Source organism: Melospiza melodia, chromosome 3 (assembly GCF_035770615.1).
Source record: "Melospiza melodia melodia isolate bMelMel2 chromosome 3, bMelMel2.pri, whole genome shotgun sequence".
Classification (NCBI taxonomy): domain Eukaryota; kingdom Metazoa; phylum Chordata; class Aves; order Passeriformes; family Passerellidae; genus Melospiza; species Melospiza melodia.
The window spans coordinates 44011223-44028394 of NC_086196.1; the positions used below are offsets into that span (position 1 = coordinate 44011223).

A 17172-nucleotide genomic window follows, 5' to 3' on the forward strand; every position below is an offset into this window, starting at 1 on the left:
TTAATATTTATCAGCCTTTTTCTTTGTGGAATATACAGATGTTATCTCATTGTTGCATTTAAATGTAGTATACTCAAGACAGGAAAAAAGTAATGGGCAGTAAATTCCAGTGCCCTAATGCTTCTGAGTACATGGTCATGCAGCCAGAATGATTGTATCCCTGCTTTTAAAACAGTATTTTCATCTACTCTTCTTCTCATGTGAGTTTGGGAAAATTAATCAACTTTATTATCATCCCAACTATGGTATTAAAGCACTTTGTTTTTTAAGGGTTGCCCTTAAGACTTTACCAAGCTTACCATTGCAATGCCAGCAAGACTGGAAAATTAAACTATGGTGGTGAGACACTATTTCTGTTAACATACCTAGGTTTTAATCTACTGTGCTTTTTCTGAGAGAGGACAAAAGTTCAACCTGTAGCTCATCATTCAGTGCTGCCTCAGAAGTGTAGCTGAAGGGGAGAGGGTTATTTGGAGTTACAAATGTGCTAAAGCCTATCAAATTCTGCTGTGGCTACTTGTGTTCTCATGCTAGGGGGTAATTACTTGGAACCAAGGTTCTTGGCAGATATACTTTGTGCCATACCAGAAAAACAGGCAGAGCAGTGCAGTATAATAAGCAGTTTTGGGTAACACATTGTTCCAATTAGCTTGTTCCAGGACCTATTAACAGCACTTTCTCCCATTTTTATCTCCCAGCCAAACACAACAGTAATACCCCTGGAAAACACAAGAGAGCAATTACAATCAATCCATCAGCTCTTACCAAATGACAACACATAATCAGTTACTGAGGAGCCCTGTATTGTTTGTGGTGACTGATGGGGCTGCCCTGAAGTAAAAACCAGAGTGTGAGCAGTCCTACTGTGGCAATTCTGCTTTGTGCCTCAGACTTAGCAGTTTCACCTGGCAGGGTTCTCACCTGAGACTTTCTTGAACAAAACACCATTCTGCTCTCCTGGGATGTGGGAAAGATACCATCACCTAATTCCACATTAAAAGGGCCTATCTTGGTTGTGAAATTCATGCCATGCCACCAACTGCTTGTAATGTCCTGCTATCCATCATTCCCTGTTGTAGGCATTGGTTTTCATGCCAGCCTCCAGGAGCCACTTGGTTTTACTTTTTCCTTCTGTCTCTTACCTGCTGCAAGTCCTGGCTGTGTCTGATGTTGGTTTTCAACAGTGCATGCCTTCTCTTTGGAGTTTTTAGTTGAGCAAAATGTGATAGCTATTGAGAGAATTTCTCCTCAGCCCATGTTTTAAATCAGATATTTGTGCAGATGCAGGATATACTGAAGTGCCAGAAACATCTGTGTGAATTCCTGCTAAGAGGCCCCTCCAGTTTCACATTGGATTACTATGAGAGTCAACTGCCAGCTGTAAGATAGCAGCTAGACCCATACATGTTCTCTAGGCTATCCAACAGACTTCAGAGAATTACAGCATTAATCTCAGTGTCAAAGGTGGAAAAAAAATTAAATGAAACAATCAAACTCGATGCAGTTTCCCCCACAGTGGAGGCTGGCTCTAATGGCCTGTCAGAGTCACAGAACTGTGTATGTCAGACCTGGACAATGCTCACTGCACAACCGGCTATTGCAAAAATAGTACCAGAGGAGCAGTTTCAAAAAGCCCTAAGGGGAAAAAAATAATCAATGATCTAGAAAAACAGAGTTGAAGAAATGATGATAGGATTGTAAGAGTCCTGAAGGAATTGAGGACTCTGACCCTCAGAGGATTTTAAGTAAATGGCTGCTTAGTTGATTGGATTTACTTGGGGACAGAGGGGCAGAGGAGCAGGGAGGAAAAAAGCTTAAATGAAGCTAGATGGAGAAAAGATTCTCTAATAGATCAGACTGAACAATAGTAAGAGCTTTATTACAGTCTTGTTAAAATTCCCCCAGCTGAACAGTTATTCAGTTATCATGTTAAGATCCCACTACAGCATGTTCCTAAGGGGATTTTTTCAGTCTCAGAGGTTGTATTCATGCCATAGTAGAAACAAATCAGTATTTCTCCAGGTTATGTACCAAGGGAAGACTGAACTCATTCCCTGTGAGACACCTGCAGAGCTCATCAGCCAAAAAAAAGCCAGGTATAAACCATTTCAATCAGACTTCTGCAACTATCTTTTCATCCAAGCCACAGAGTGTCTTTAATTTCTTGGTTTTTTTCCTGTGTACATTCAGTTTGCTGCTTCTTTCTGCTATGAAAATATACTCTACTTTTCCTTCATCGAAAGGCATGTGTATGTGAGTCATCCCAGCAACCCTAGGATCTCATTTTTTTTAAATCTGCTGCTATGAACTACTGTTTTGTATTATCCTGAATACATTCCACTGCTCCAAACATCAGTCTCCCTCCTCCCTTCTCTTCTTCTAAACACTTCACTTTGGCTGTGGCTCAAAGGCATTCTGGTCTTACAGTAGGGCACTTCACCTCAAGTGATGGCTCTCCAGCTTCAATGATCTTTCACCTTCTCCAGTCAGGAAAAGAGGTGGTAGAATCCCAAATGTATGTGATTGCCTGCCTGTGCACCAAGATGTTGCTAGAGGAACACTTACTTCATACATTCCATACAGGGAAATTTGTGTCACAGTCACACTGGGTCTAGGAGGAGGGTGGTTAGGTGTTCTTATGCAAATGCAAAGATAAAACATGGTGCAAAGGATGGTGTCAGATGAAAATGTGTCAGCAGATGGCAAGCTGCTGCTGCTACTGGTTTATTTGTTTCCATAGCAAAAAGTGTGTAGGAAAATACAGGGTGCCATGTGGATTCTTTAGGGCAAGGTTTTACCTTTTATGAGAGTCATAATGGCAGAGTTTGTTGTGTGATATCAGTAGGGAGGTTCGGCTAGTTGACCCCCAGTAGTGAATTATCAGTGATGTTTATACAAAGTATTTCCTTCCATAATTGTAGCAGCAGCACCCTGAAATTGTTCTTTTTAAAACATAGCACATTCATGAACTATTTATTCTTAAAATTACTTGTAGAATTTTTTCTGTATTTGCTTTAGTGCTTTGTAGAATGGAGATGGGTCATTATGCTGACAATTAGTTTACAAGACTTGTAAATATGGGGGTGAAGTCTGTGAATATATATAGGGATATAGGAATTAAGCTTTGCTTCAACAAAGACAATTCATGATAGTTCTTTGGAAATGCTGCAATCTGTTAAAGCTGAAATGACATTAAAATACACATATTAAATATGTATTAGATAAATATTAAGACTGAAATATGCAAATTTTGGAGCTCATAATTGCATTTTTTGTTTTTCCTGATGTGTCTATTGATTTTTTTGATGACACCAAATTTCTCTCTTCTGATCTTTTAATGCCTAAAGAAATACAGCAGTACCAGGGTTAGTTGCATTATTGTCACATCCTCAGTGGGTTGTTCTGTTGAACTAGTGACTCACCTCACCTTCAGTATTTACAAAGAACACTTGGTATATCTAAGATATTAAGATAAGTAAATAGGTATATAAAACCAATTTCCAGTCAAATGTCATTTGAGACTTTGGAGTAAATATTGCATTATTTTATGCACTATCGTTTATTATTTGCACTGAATAAAAATAAGACTTTGACCTTCAGTGATTCAGTTGTTTTCTAGGACACAATGAAGGCTTTAGTAAATGTAATTTAATGGTCTAGGATATGGGTAAAAAGATGTGCAGATACAGACTGTAAGGAAAATGCTAATTATCTTAAATTTAATTACAGAAAAAGATCATGATGAGAATACATAAAAACCCTTGAAATGCAGCCAAAACATTTTCCAAAGAACATTAAAAATGATTGCTGTTTACTAATCACAGATGATGTAGACACAAAGCTGCAGCAAGAAACAGGTTTAAATTTCCCCTATGTGGGTAGCAGCAGAGAATCTGGGCCAGATGTACAGAAAACTGGGACCTTAGTGTTAAAGAAGAATAATTTCTTTGAGGCTGAAGCACAGGCTTCCCCATTACCTCCAAACTGTGCCAGCTGAACATGTCAACAGCCTCCATACATGACAGATGTCTCCACACAGACTTCCTCATCTGTGAGTACTGATGCACACAAAATTGCATGATCTTTGGGAGGAGTCCTGCAGCTTTTGATGATCTCCTTTGGGGCTAAAGGTAAAGTCTGAAGAGTACAGGTAAGAGAGAAATGGTGGTAAATGACAGCAGCATTACCTGCCCAATAACTGTGGGTGTTCAGGAATTACTCTCTTACATGTAGCTGGGAGCTTCCTTCATCATGGCAAAGATGGAAAGTTTCACAATCCTGTGTTTTCAGACAAGAAATACGTGGTAGCCAGGGGAGAAGCAGAAAAGTCTGTTAATTGAAATAATTGTTTGTGACAATTTATTTTCATCTTAGAACTCTGACTTCCACTTCCCTTCAAAGTACTGCTAATTTCTGAAAAGTCTCATTCCTATATTGTTCTATCCCAACCTGAATGTTGCCTGTTCAGACAAACTGAACCCCAGAATGCTAATTTTTCTTCCTATTAAATGTAATGTTTGATATATTTGATAAATCACTACATTCAAATGAGAATTAGGAAGTTCAAAATCATAGTTTCCTTTCAGAACTTTATCTTAAACCACTTCTTTACCACCCGTTCCATTAAGGTAAAAAAGTGTAAGTAGTTGGGCTGGCTGTTTGTCTGGTTGACTTCCAATTGTCCTTCCTAGTTAAAGATGAATAGGAAGAAAAGACAGCAAATAAAAATATCCACGGAGACACACTAATGAGAATAGATTGGGCTTCTCAGTTGTGTTTAACATCCAGCTGGTTTGTTTGAACCTTTATTTTCTCTAGAATACTACTATTTCTCAGACTGCTAGGTAGTCTGAACTTAAACTTCCCAAATCTCAAAGTGAGGTAAGTACAAAATGATACAGTAAGACAGAGGAGAAATCTTCAGATAATTCAAGGACAGTCCTGTGACATGGGATCAGGATCATCTTCCTGATGGTCTGTAGTACAGTACTTGAAATTATCACCCCCCTCATCCCCCCATTTCCTTTTTTTATTGTCTTGATAGATGAATTGATTACTCAGGTGCTATTTGAAGTGAGACAAGGATAGAGGCCTGGGATACTGCAGGTGAGAAGGGCAGTGCTGGAAAGGAAGGAAGTGACCAGGGGGCAGAGCATGGGCTGAATGCCGAGGCAGAGCAGTGCAGGTGAGCCTTGGTCCCTCATCCCGCACGTGCCTTCGGCTAACAGTGAGAGCTGGCCTGCCACTAACCCACCCCTGACATCTGTTGAAAAACACAATTGGAGAGTAATGACCCACGGACCACAGTTAGAAACCTCATGCAGCCTTGGCTGTGGATTTGGCATGTGCTTGCAGGATGTTTTCAGGGAGCTTTTGTTCTGACCTCTTAAGCAATGAGTGCTGTCAGCTGGTGTGGGGCTGGCCCCCATGCCCAAGTGGGAACAAAGGGAACTAGGGGAGAAAACAAGTACCTGTCAGAGCCCCTGGAAGACTGCTTGGCCTGGGCGTGTTTGGGGAGAAAGGATTCATTATAATGTAGGCAAACCAGAAAACACTGTGGTTCATAGACCTTTCAGGCTGTGCAACAGATGGTGTTGTTTTGGCTGGCGCGGGAGGCAGGTGTTAAAGCAACTTCCAGAGATAATGGAGCTGCAACCAGCAGAGTTGAAAAGAGTACAGAGAATTAGAAGGCGTAACACATTTACATGGAGAGAAGAAGAGGAGCTTTGAAATGAAACTTGGACTTTAAAGGCAGGCATCAAACTTGTTCGCTGCTTCTAGGCAGAGTCACTGGTGACTGGAAAAAGGGAAGCATTGCATGCATTTTTTAAAAAGGTAGAAAGGGAGACCCTGGGGACTACCAACCTGTCAGACTCACCTCTGTGCCTGGGAAGATCACAGAACAAATCCTCCCAGGGGATATGCTACAGCAAATGGAGAACAGGGACATGATTCAAGACAGCCAGCACAGCTTCACCAAGGGCAAGTCCTGCCTAAACATCTCAGTGGCCTTGTATGATGGAATGACTATTTCAGTGGACAAAGCAGAAGCCATGGATGTCATCTCTCTGGAGTCTCTAGTGCCTTTGACAGAGTCCCCCACAACATCAGTCTCTCTGTATTGGAGAGATATGGATTTGAGGAGTGGACTGTTTGGTGGATGAGGAATTGGTTGGATGGTCACATCCATGAGAGTAGTGGCCAACAGTTCAGAGTCCAGATGGACATCAGTGACAAGTGGTGTCCCTCAGGGATCCGTATTCAGACCAGTGCTGTTTAAGGTCTTCATCAGCCACATAAACAGTGGGATCAAGTGCACCATCAGCAAGTTTACAGATGACACCAAGCTCTGTGGTGCAGTTGGCACACCTGGAGGATGGGATGCATCCAGATGGACCTGTACAAGTCTGAGAAGTGGGCCCATGTGAATCTCATGCAGTTTAACAAAACCAAGTGCAAGGTGCTACACCTGAGTCAGGGCAGCCCCCTATACCAACACAGGCTGGTGGTTGAAGAGATCAAGAGCAGCCCTGCCAAGAAGGACTTGGAGGTGCTGGTGAATGAGAGGTGGAACATGAGCTTGAAATGTGCATTTGCAGCCTAGACAGCCAATTGGATCTTGGGCTGCACAAAAAGTAGTGTGGCCAGCAGGGTAAGGGAGGTGAGTCTGCTCTTCTTCTCCACTCTCATTAGACTCCATTTGGATTCCATTAGACTGCATCTAGCTCTGGGGTCTTTGGGAACGACATGAATGTGTTGGAGCAGGACCAGAGGAGGGCCATGAAGATTGTTGGAGGGCTGGGGCATCTCTCCTAAGAAGACAGACTGAGAGAGTTGGCCATTCAGTATTCAAAGGGGGCTTATAAAAAGGAACTTTTTAGTAGGGCTTTTTGTGATAGGACAAATGGAAATTTTTTTAAACTAAAAGTGGGTAGATTTAGACTAGTTCAAAGATTCTTACAGTTCAAAGAAGTTTCTTACAGTAAGGTTTCTTACAGAAGCTTCTTTCTGAAACAGGTTGCCCAGAGAGGTGGTAGGTGCCCCATTCTGGAAACACAGGTTGGATGGGACTCCAAATAACCTGATCTAGCTGAAGATGTCACATGATCTTTAAATGTCCCTTCCAACTCAAACTATTCTATGATTCTAAAAGGAAAGGAGATATGGTGACATGATCTGCTTTGGGCTCCCTCGGGAATATTGTAAATTGCTGAAAATACATAACCTTGTCAGGACTGAGACATTGTAGTTATCATCTTTTATTGCTGATGTTTTCCATCCTCGTATATCACTGAAAGAAGAGATTTGCTGTCTGAGAGAAGTAAAAGTAGTGAAAAACGGGTGTAGATGATCCCTGTGCATGGTGATATTAATCCACCAGAGCACAGAAAATATGTTCAGACAGGGAATGGGTCTTCAGTCTGAAGAGGATCTTGTCTTCAGTGATTAATCCCAACCAGTCAGTTTTTGGGGTTTGTTTCTGTAGCTGAATTCTGGGTTATAAACCCTTTCTGGCCCTGTGATCCAGAGTGGATCACAGACCTGCTGGGCTCCAAGCCCTTGGGGCAGGTGCCCACACAGAGCCAGGCACTGCCTGAGAAGCCTGCCCTGAGACACATCCTGCTTAGATCATGATCAGCATTTGCTGCTGTGACCAAATAGTGCTGCCTAGCTAACAGTACTCATTTCCTGATTAATTTAATGCTTGCTTGACTGCAACTGCTTGTACTGCAACGATGAGGACATACCTGATATTCAAGTGAAAGTCCCAAGGCTTGTCGTACAGGCTTAATAGAAGGGCAGTATTGAATCTTATTAATTCTCTATTCACATTAATTTGCCCCTTGGCAGATAACTGCTGCCAGTCTCTCCAATTTATTTTGTGATTTAGGCATAATTTTCAACAAAGGGACACTTGAAATTAAAAAAAAAACAAGGCTATCACACTCTGCAGGAGTAAAGAAGTGCTGGATGCACCTGCACAGTTTTCTTCCAGGTCAAATACGGATATTGTTGCAACCTCAGGTCAAACAAGCCTTAAGAATGCAGATAGCAGCACATGTAATGCACATACAGTCATTGGTGTGTGCCCAGCTTCAGAGCCCCCAGCTGAGAGAATGACTTTTTAGGTATTGCTTTCAAGCTGTAATTTCAAGGGTTATTTCATCTTCTTCTTCTCTGTCTTATTTTAGTTAAATTTATTTTCATTTCATTGTGATGCATTTCATCATTGTTACAGCAAAAGTAAATAGTAGCACGGTTGCTATAATAGTTGCTATGTACAGATGATTAAAGTAGAAAATATTATTCTACTCATTTCCTTTCACTAAGTTAATGAAGAGTCATTGAAAGTCTCAAATGCCACTTACTGTTTAAGATGCACTTGGTGATTGTGTCAGCTGCTCACTTGGCAGATGGTATAAAGAAATATGAGCTATGTGTCACAGTTAGGGAACTGTAATAATACCTTGGTTATTGCATCATGGGGAATCTTTTCCTCCAAGGATTGGTGTGAATAGATTTTGCAAAATATTTTAGGAGTCTTTCTACAATTTTTTCAATCACTTGGTCTGCTCTTGAACATGTGCATGGATTATAACTGGTGTTTATGGATGAGCAGAAAAAATAATCTAGGAAATATAATGTCTCTTTTCTAATTTAGACTGCTGCAGTTACTGCTGAATGTTGGTTATCATCTGCTAGGAAGATTGATGCTCAAATTGCCTAAATAGGCAACTAGAAGTCTCCCTTTACAAAGAGAGCTACAAAACTGCTTATTTTCCAGTGAATGAATGATACCAATACATATTATTCTTGAAGTATAGTTCTATATTTTATGTAATCTGGGGACTTATCTTGCAATAGGACATTTTGCCTAAATTATTATGTCTACATACGGCAACGTTGTGATACCATGCGTGTTAAAACAGGTGCAGTACCAATTGCCTCTTAGATTTGTCTGTGGGAGGGTGAGTGATCCACTGTTTGAACTGCCTCTGGTCTGTAAATATTGGTTTTGGCTGTGGGCTGCTTGGCCCTCCCAAGACCAAAAGTTTCAACATTTGAGATTGACATACCAAATGACAAAATAAACATAACACCCACCTTAAGGAAAAAAAAATCTTTCACAGAAACACAATGCAAGGAATATTTAAATAATTTTGTTGTAGGGCAAAATGCTTACATATTTAAACTGTCTGTCTGCATAAAAGCATAGGTATTTATACTTGATTTCTTTTTGTCTAGTCAGGCAGACTTTCCCCCCCTTTCAATTTGCAGTTACTATAATAGGAGCTTTTTAGGAACCCTTTGTAGTTTAGTTTGACATGTAGTTTGTATATGCTGCACAAATTTAGAATATGTGGCACTAAAAACAGACTAAAGATCTCAGTCTTACCTATTTTTCCGAGGCAAAGAAGGATGAACGAAATAATCTCATCACGCGTCTTAGGAAAAGTCAAAATGTATTCTTCCTTCCAAGTAGTGAATTTGTCTTGCCTCTGGCCTAAGTTCTCAATAAAATGTGAGATTTTGCATGGCAGTTGGTGAGAAGTTAGCAAGGTGCTTTATTTCTTGGCAAGTATTATTGACATGAGATTTGAATACTGTCATTAGTTTAGAAATTTTTAATTGGCTTAATATTCAAGAATAGATGGGTCTTGTTTTCCTTCTTTGAAGTGTGAACTATCACAGCATAATTCAAGTTTGAAGAAAGATCAGGGAGCTTGTACTCCAATCTCCTACTCAGAGTAGGGTGAACTATGAGTTCAGATGAAGTTGTTCAGGATTTTTTTCCACTTGGTCTTGAAATTTTCCAAGGATGTTCAGCCTCTCTTGGTAGTCTGTTCCACTGCTTCATTGTCCAAGAAGTGAAAAAAACCTTTGTGTGATAAAGAATCTGGACTTGTCATTTCAGTTTATGCCTGTTGTCTCCCATTCTCCTATTATACACTGTGAAGGGCTGGCTTCATCTTCTCAATAACTTCCTTGTAGGTTCCAGGAGCTGCTATCAGGTCTCACCAAAGCTGTCTCTTCTCCAGATGGAACAAGTCTAGCTCCCTCTGTCCTCATGAGGCAAATGTTCCAGGCCTGACCATGTTGGTAGTTATCTTCTGAAATTGGTTGCTAATCAGTGTCTCCTGTGTATCGGAGGAAGTGCTGACTCGAGAGTGGCTGTGGTTGTGGGGTTCCTGTACCTGCAGCCCTGGGTGCTGCTGGCTGACTTTGCTGCCAGGACACTGCTGGCTTGTGTCAGGTCATCCCTGCACGCATTCAAGGCCAATGTGTGGCCTGAGAGCTGCTCCCCAGCCATTACTGTTGCAGGAGTTATTTTTCCACAGGTAAAAGGGCTTTTCATTTGACTTTGCTGAGTTTCATAAGGCTTCTGTCAGCTCTCTCCTTCATCCTGTATAGATTTCTGGAACGGCAGCTCTGTTGCCAAGCATATTGATGGCTCTCACTGCTCTGGAGTGAGCTGCAAGCCTCATGGCAGGGAGCTCTGCTACCTCCTCGGGGTCACTGATGACCTGGATCACTGCTCACCACATCATGTCCCAGGGCAGACACCTGCATCTAACCAGCCTCTGGCAGAGCACAACCCACTGACCCAACCCTCTGAGCCCAACCAGCCAGTAAATTTTGTACCTACATAGGCTGTAACTTCCTATCATGGATTCAAGAGTATTGTGGGAGATGTGTTGCAAGCCTTCCTGAAGTCAAAAGAGCCCACTAGCCCACTTGTTTCCTTGTTTGGCCTTTTACTTCAGAAGTATCTGTATTGTTTCCATGTTTTAAGTGCTGTTTCCAGACACTCTGTGTCCCTGTTCTTTGGAAATTTTTCAAAGAGCTCTTTTGACTGGATCAGAATGTCTTCCAATGAGTGACTTTTCACTTTAATTTTAATGTCTGAAAATCAGAATGAATTATAATTATTATTTAGTAAAAGAAGTAAACAGAGATTTTTTCTGAAAAGGAGTACTAAAATTTCATCATTTGTTCAATTACTTACTCTGCCAGACTCTGTTTTAGGCTTTTAAGAAATGCCTATCTGCAATGGAAGTTATTTTTATTAATTATAAAGGCAAATTATAAAACAAACTAATGGAAGGCTTTATTTTCATAGCAGTATCTTTTAAAAAGGTCATTCTTCACCTTCAGCCTCTGTTTAGACTGATTTTTACATCTGTTCTTACAGATATCCTGTCCAGCTAAGTCCTATTAGAATACAAAATTTCTACTTAAATGCAGTCCCTCAATTACATAGGTTAGGGATTTGACTGTAATCTTTGGAGATTAGAAACTCTGCTATGTCTGTATGCACGTGCACAAAAACTTGGATCTTTAAGACTAAAATACTGAAGAACCTGGATTTCATTTCCCAATATGGCAGACACTGCAGGTCAGGCTTCTAAAGCTGCATGGGTACCAAAGGATTTATGCAAGCACTGAGATTGTTAAAAGCATCTGTTTTTCTACCTCCATCATATTTTAGTTCTCTCAACTTTAGTCATCTTGAGCATGTAGTCAAATAGAGTATCTTAGATTTCCCCAGCTATCCAGAGAGAGAGACAGATCCATCACAAAGGGAATTCTTCAATGCAATCCAGATACCTCCTAGACGGCTTGTGCTGTGTACAGTTTTAGATTACATAGTGCTGCTGCAATTAAATATCAAATTGCATTTTTGCCTAAATGAAATTATTTCATCTACCTAGTAATTTGATAATTTGATATTTAAGGCCTGAAAAATCCAATGCTTGTAAGCATTTACAAAATGATGTTTAGGAACTTTTTCAGCCCTGATATTTGTTGCCCATATTTATTGCAGAAGACCTATAATTCTGAAAGACCTTGAAGACTCCTTTTTGCATGTAAAAGCAAAATGGAAAAAATTAAAAATCATTCATAAATTATGTTAAAACATACCTTTATGGATTTTAGAAGGGATCTTCCTTTTGTAGTGTTTGAGTGTTTTCATGAGGGTAGCCATCTAGTTGTCTTCTGCTATGTGTGCAAGAAAACAGGAGCTTGGACACTTTTCACTTCAGAGCTGGAATTGAAAACAGAATATATGCACCCACTGCAGAACAGCTGCCTTGGCCAAAACCTACTCTCTTTTATCAGTTCAGTTGCATTTTTCTTCATGCATTCAGATAATAGGAAAACAATATATTCTAATTTCTTCATCCTGTAAAAAAAGAAGTATGCATGCATCAAAGACTAAGATTTTATTAATATTAAAGGAAAAAAGGGTGCTTAGACAGGTCAGATGTACTAAATGCAAATTCTTCAGAGAAATATTTCACATTATAAGGAAAGGTTTATGCATGCAGTAAAAGACTGCATAAACAGGCTCTTTTTTATTCTGTGTGGTAAATGGTAATGAATTTCTTATAGAAAGGTGCTATACCAGAAGCTATGAGACAGGATAAATTGCCGAAAGATTCTTGTTTGGTATTGGAGCTCATCAAAATAACCAGGCCGTGGGCTCCGAGTCCGCAGCTGTTTTTCGGGGAACAGCACCTCGGGCTGGGAGGTAAATAGGTCCCACCCAGTGTCAGCAAGAACTGCAGGGAGGCCGTGAGGACCCAGGTACTGCTGCTGTGAGCAGAGCTTGAAGCAGCAGCCCTGGCTGGGGGGGCAGGAGAGGAGGGGAGGCACTAATGGGTACCTGGAGGCACGCTGCAATCAGGATGAGCAGCCAGTGCTCAGGCTGCTCAGCTCTGTCACCCTTCAACTTGAAAAGCTCTGGGAAAGCGATAAGTCAGTCGGTTAAATACAATAATTATATTCCTTCAAAAGCCAGTGAAAGTGGCACATGTTCAACACGGATCTCCTCCCCCCCTCCTTGATTGTAGCAGAAGATTTGGGCGGATTTCCTATTCGGAGGCAATCAGTGAATGTGGAGAGCGAGGGATGAAGGATGCCCTGGCTGACCTTCAAAAGAATTATTGTTTCTTTCACTCACAGTTTCTCCCCCCAGCCCCACCCCCATCTCCCTTGTGCAAGGCTTGGGAGCTACAGAAGCTTTTTATTTAAAAACAGGTGCATAAGTGGAGCTCTCTGCTGCGGGGCTGTAATTGATTCAGGACAACAGTGCCCCTAATCAGACAGCTGCTTTTGTTGTCTTGCCCTTTTGTATGACGGAATAGGAAAATAGCTATCACTATGTGTCTTAGTCAGGAAATGCTCAGCAAATATTTGCCAAGTAAAGTGTGTTTAGAATGTTGCTTAAAATTACACATATATTTAACACTTTCCCCTCCTTTTCTGCTCCAAACTGCCAAGTTTTAAAGGATACAATTTAATTAGCAATGGCATTTTAATACAGTTGCTTGCACTGGCTGTGCACTATGCAAATAATTTATTTCATGAAAATTGTATTGGGATTGAAAGCATTTTTTCTTTCCCAAGAAGTATTATAATTCCTAATTGGCTGAAGCTTTGCTGATTTAGAAATGTCTTCAAAGAAACCAAGGCACAAGTCAAGGGTATATGGGGATTAAAGTTACTGTCACTCTTATGCAAATGTCTGTCACCCCACACAAGGCTTACAAATTAAAATTGAAGTGCTGGTTTGCTGCTGCAGTCATGCTTTTGGAATAGTCAGTAATGAATTCAGCTACATACCACAACTGTTTCCTTAAACCAGAGCATTATTCTTGTGTAAAATGCCACATTTATATTGTTAGAGAAAATTTATACCTATTTCATCTAGCATTCAGATCTTTAAAATTGCTAGATATGAACCAAGTGCCTTTGCCTGCCCTGAAGATGAGTTTTCTATGTGCAGCACCATGCCTGTCATTACAGATTAGTGCACCATTTAGAGGGAAGGGGAATAGATAGAATAGATAAAATATTTTGCATATGCATAATCAACACAATTGCAAATAAAGGCAAAAGTCTTGGGAGGCAAAACACAGCTGTAATGCTAATGCTGAGTGAATAATTTTCTTGATGAATTTAGCCTCTGTGTCTGCTCACCAAATAGCCTTAAACATATTATAATTTCTGAAAATTCGGTTATTCTTTAGAATTGCTGTACTGTTTTTTGGGTTTTTTTAAATTTATTTTTAACTCTTTGGATTATATTCAATTTGTGATTATAAAATATTTGCTCTCCAGCCTGCAGTCTTTATTAGGTCATACTGTCTGTCATATAAAGAAACCTACTGCTTGTAGAGATATAATTTCTTTAGGAATACCCTCTACAGTTGGCCCATAGCAAAGAGTTAGAGTTTTATTTGAATTGGTTTGTGGCATGTCATAGGATCAGTTGCTGTCTGTATGGAAGAGAAAATTTTAACATTTATTTTGCTTTGAAGTAAGCAAAAGATAAAGTGGTGGTATTCTTCCCATGGGACCTATATATATGTGCTTTGCTAACCACATTTTCATCTACTTGGTCTAGTTGGACTTGCTATTTTTCTGCGGTAGGGAATGTTGATATTTATCTGATGTCTATAATTTAATTTATAGCTAAATTGATAATGACCACCAGCATTTTGAGAAAGGCAGTTCTTAACAGATTGTATCTGAAAAGTGTTGTTCTTTCTGGTATTACATAAGCAATTTCTTAGCAAGGAATATGGGATTAATCATTATTTCAGAGCAGTTATTGTCCTTCCTAGAGTGATTAGACGATTGCTTGACATTTTGTGGTGGGAAGTATTTGCTTTAGTAGTAATAAGTATTATTTCACTTTACTATTCTAGTCGTTGGAAAGCTCTGTGCTGAATCCTGTAAGGCAGGCTGCCCTATGATTTGGGAATAATTTCTGTGATTGCCTTCCAATGGATAGCAGACAAAAGCCATTACACAAAGTATAAAAGCTATGAACCCTTTGAATCATTTTCATACAGAAGTAAAACCCTATGTTTTCAAAAACAGTAAATCAAAACTATGTGTCCTTGCAACGTGAAAAAACACCAGGACAGTAGATGGATTTTTATTCGTTCATGCAGTTTAAAACTGTTTAGATGTACAAGCACCAAACAGGCTGCTGCTTTTCCCAGTAGTGTCTGTATTCTTGCGTTTGCTTTCCCATAAATCCATTAGTCAGGCACCACTCTGCAACAGCCTCTCTACTGGATTTTATAAACCATTACAGTCAGTTATTCTAAAATCAGCAGTTTATGTACACCAGATAAAACCCAAACACTGTGTTTATTGGGGGCTCTGTACCAGTGGTAGGGTTGCAATCAAGGTCCCATAAATACAATATTGTTAATGGTTCTGATTGTGTAATAGTCACCCTCATAACACAGGAGAATGAATGATTGCCCAAAGCACAGCAGTGTGTGCAAAGAGCTCTTTGTATGTCATTTTCTTTCATGATGCATTTGATGACGAAGTCCAAAATCTTTCTAACTCCATAGCTGTTATTCAGGAACAAGATTTGTTTTGATGTGAAGAAGGAGGGTCAGATTAATTTAACAACACTACACCTTCCCCACCTGTGTCTTTGATATGTGTAGTGTGTAAATCCTGATTAACAAATCATGTTGCTTAAGACCTTATTTGAGAAAATAATCTGGTTTGCTGCTTTTATATGTCTTTGATGTGCACTGGGTTTTCGGGAGCTATTAGAAGTAAATCAATCAAATGCATTCCTATAGCACCTGTAATTTTTGTTGTCCATTTTATGGCTTGCTGTCACCCTACCCACAAGCATTCATCTCCAGTGAGGTAGGCAGTGCTGCTTTTCGTCCAGCAGCTCTCTCGGGTCTGAGGGATTTGTTTGGAGTTAAAGCGGTCCCTCATAGGACCAGCTTTAACGAACCAGCTAAATAACATTGTAATTTTTTAATTAACACTACACTAAGTAAAGCATATTGGCTGTTGTTACTCTTCTACACAAAGCAACAATTTACAAACTGGAGCTACCTTTCTTTTCCCCTCTGAAAGTAATTATTAGCTACAAAGCTGTAATAAATCTTAAATCACTTAAGGATACCTCAAGGGAGCTTTCATGTTTGTAAAACCTTGTAAATCAGGGTTTAATTTTTCAAAAATTCCAAATGAACCAAAGTTTTTTATTTCAATTTTATTTCAGAGCAATGAAACAGAAAGTTTGAGTTAAAGTTTCTTGTCAGGGTTTTCTTTTTTTTTTTTTTTTTTCCTTAATACTGTTATCAATGATATCTCAGATATCAGATATAGTAAATTGGTTTTCTTTAATTCCCAGACTGGACAACACTTAAACTGATATGCAGAAAAGATACATGTTTTATATCCTTCTTACAACTAATTAAATGTACCCAGACCATTACTTGTTTATGTTACTCTGTATTTGAGGATTGTCTGCCAGAAGTAGAGAGATAACTTGCAGAAGGAGATGCATTGTGCTGTCAGCAGAGTGGCCAAGCTCATGCCAGGCTCAGACAGCCCTGGAGCTGCAGGCATTTCATGTGCTCACAGAGGTTACTGCAAACATGGGCACCTTGGGTCATTGCATTACAGCAGCAACTTTATTTTACATACTACAGATCTACAGATGTATTTCTTTACACACGTGAAGGTGCCTTGAAATACTTCTGCTAGAGGACTCAAAATACACTGTAAGGGTGAGTAGGAAGAAATCTCTTGAAAGGAAAATTGTCACAGAACATTGGCAAAAACTGCAGTTACAGTGATCAAGGGAAAAATGCAGCATCTTTTTTCCTGAGTACTTAGTTTTATCTCTGTAGATATTTTTTTTATTTTTTTTATTTTTTTTCTGTGAATTAGGTCAGAGTTTTCAAAGTTGATGTATTTGTTCTCTTAACAACTGAAAGAAACTTAACCTAATGGCAGTTTTTGGTAGGACAGACAAGGTTAAAATCATTCATGGAGAGACGGAGAGAGCAGAGTTATAGCCTATCTAGAGAATACCTGTTGGAATAGTGGGGGGTTTTTTTAGCAAGGAGATTGCAGTTACAAGCCATAAGTTGCTGTTACTGTCTTTCTTCTTGTTCAAGAGGCCTCTGGACAATGCTCTCAGGCACATGGTGTGATTCTTGGTGCTGTCCTGTGCAGGGCCAGGAGCTGGACTGTCACCCTGTTCTTTTGAGTTCTCTAAGCTTCTGATGTTTACATTCTTGTAATGAACTTTCTCACGGCCTTTTCTGTAAATACTTATTGCTTTGCATTCTTTTCTGGAGGAGGAGAAATTTGATTGACTGTTGGTTT

The 17172-nt window shown here is 39.8% G+C and overlaps 1 protein-coding gene across 2 annotated transcripts in view; it reads left to right on the top strand.

The window, feature by feature from the left end:
- Positions 1–17172, top strand: part of LOC134415750 (SAM and SH3 domain-containing protein 1-like) — a 525301-nt gene that overhangs the window by 307104 nt on the left and 201025 nt on the right. The window lies entirely within an intron of this gene.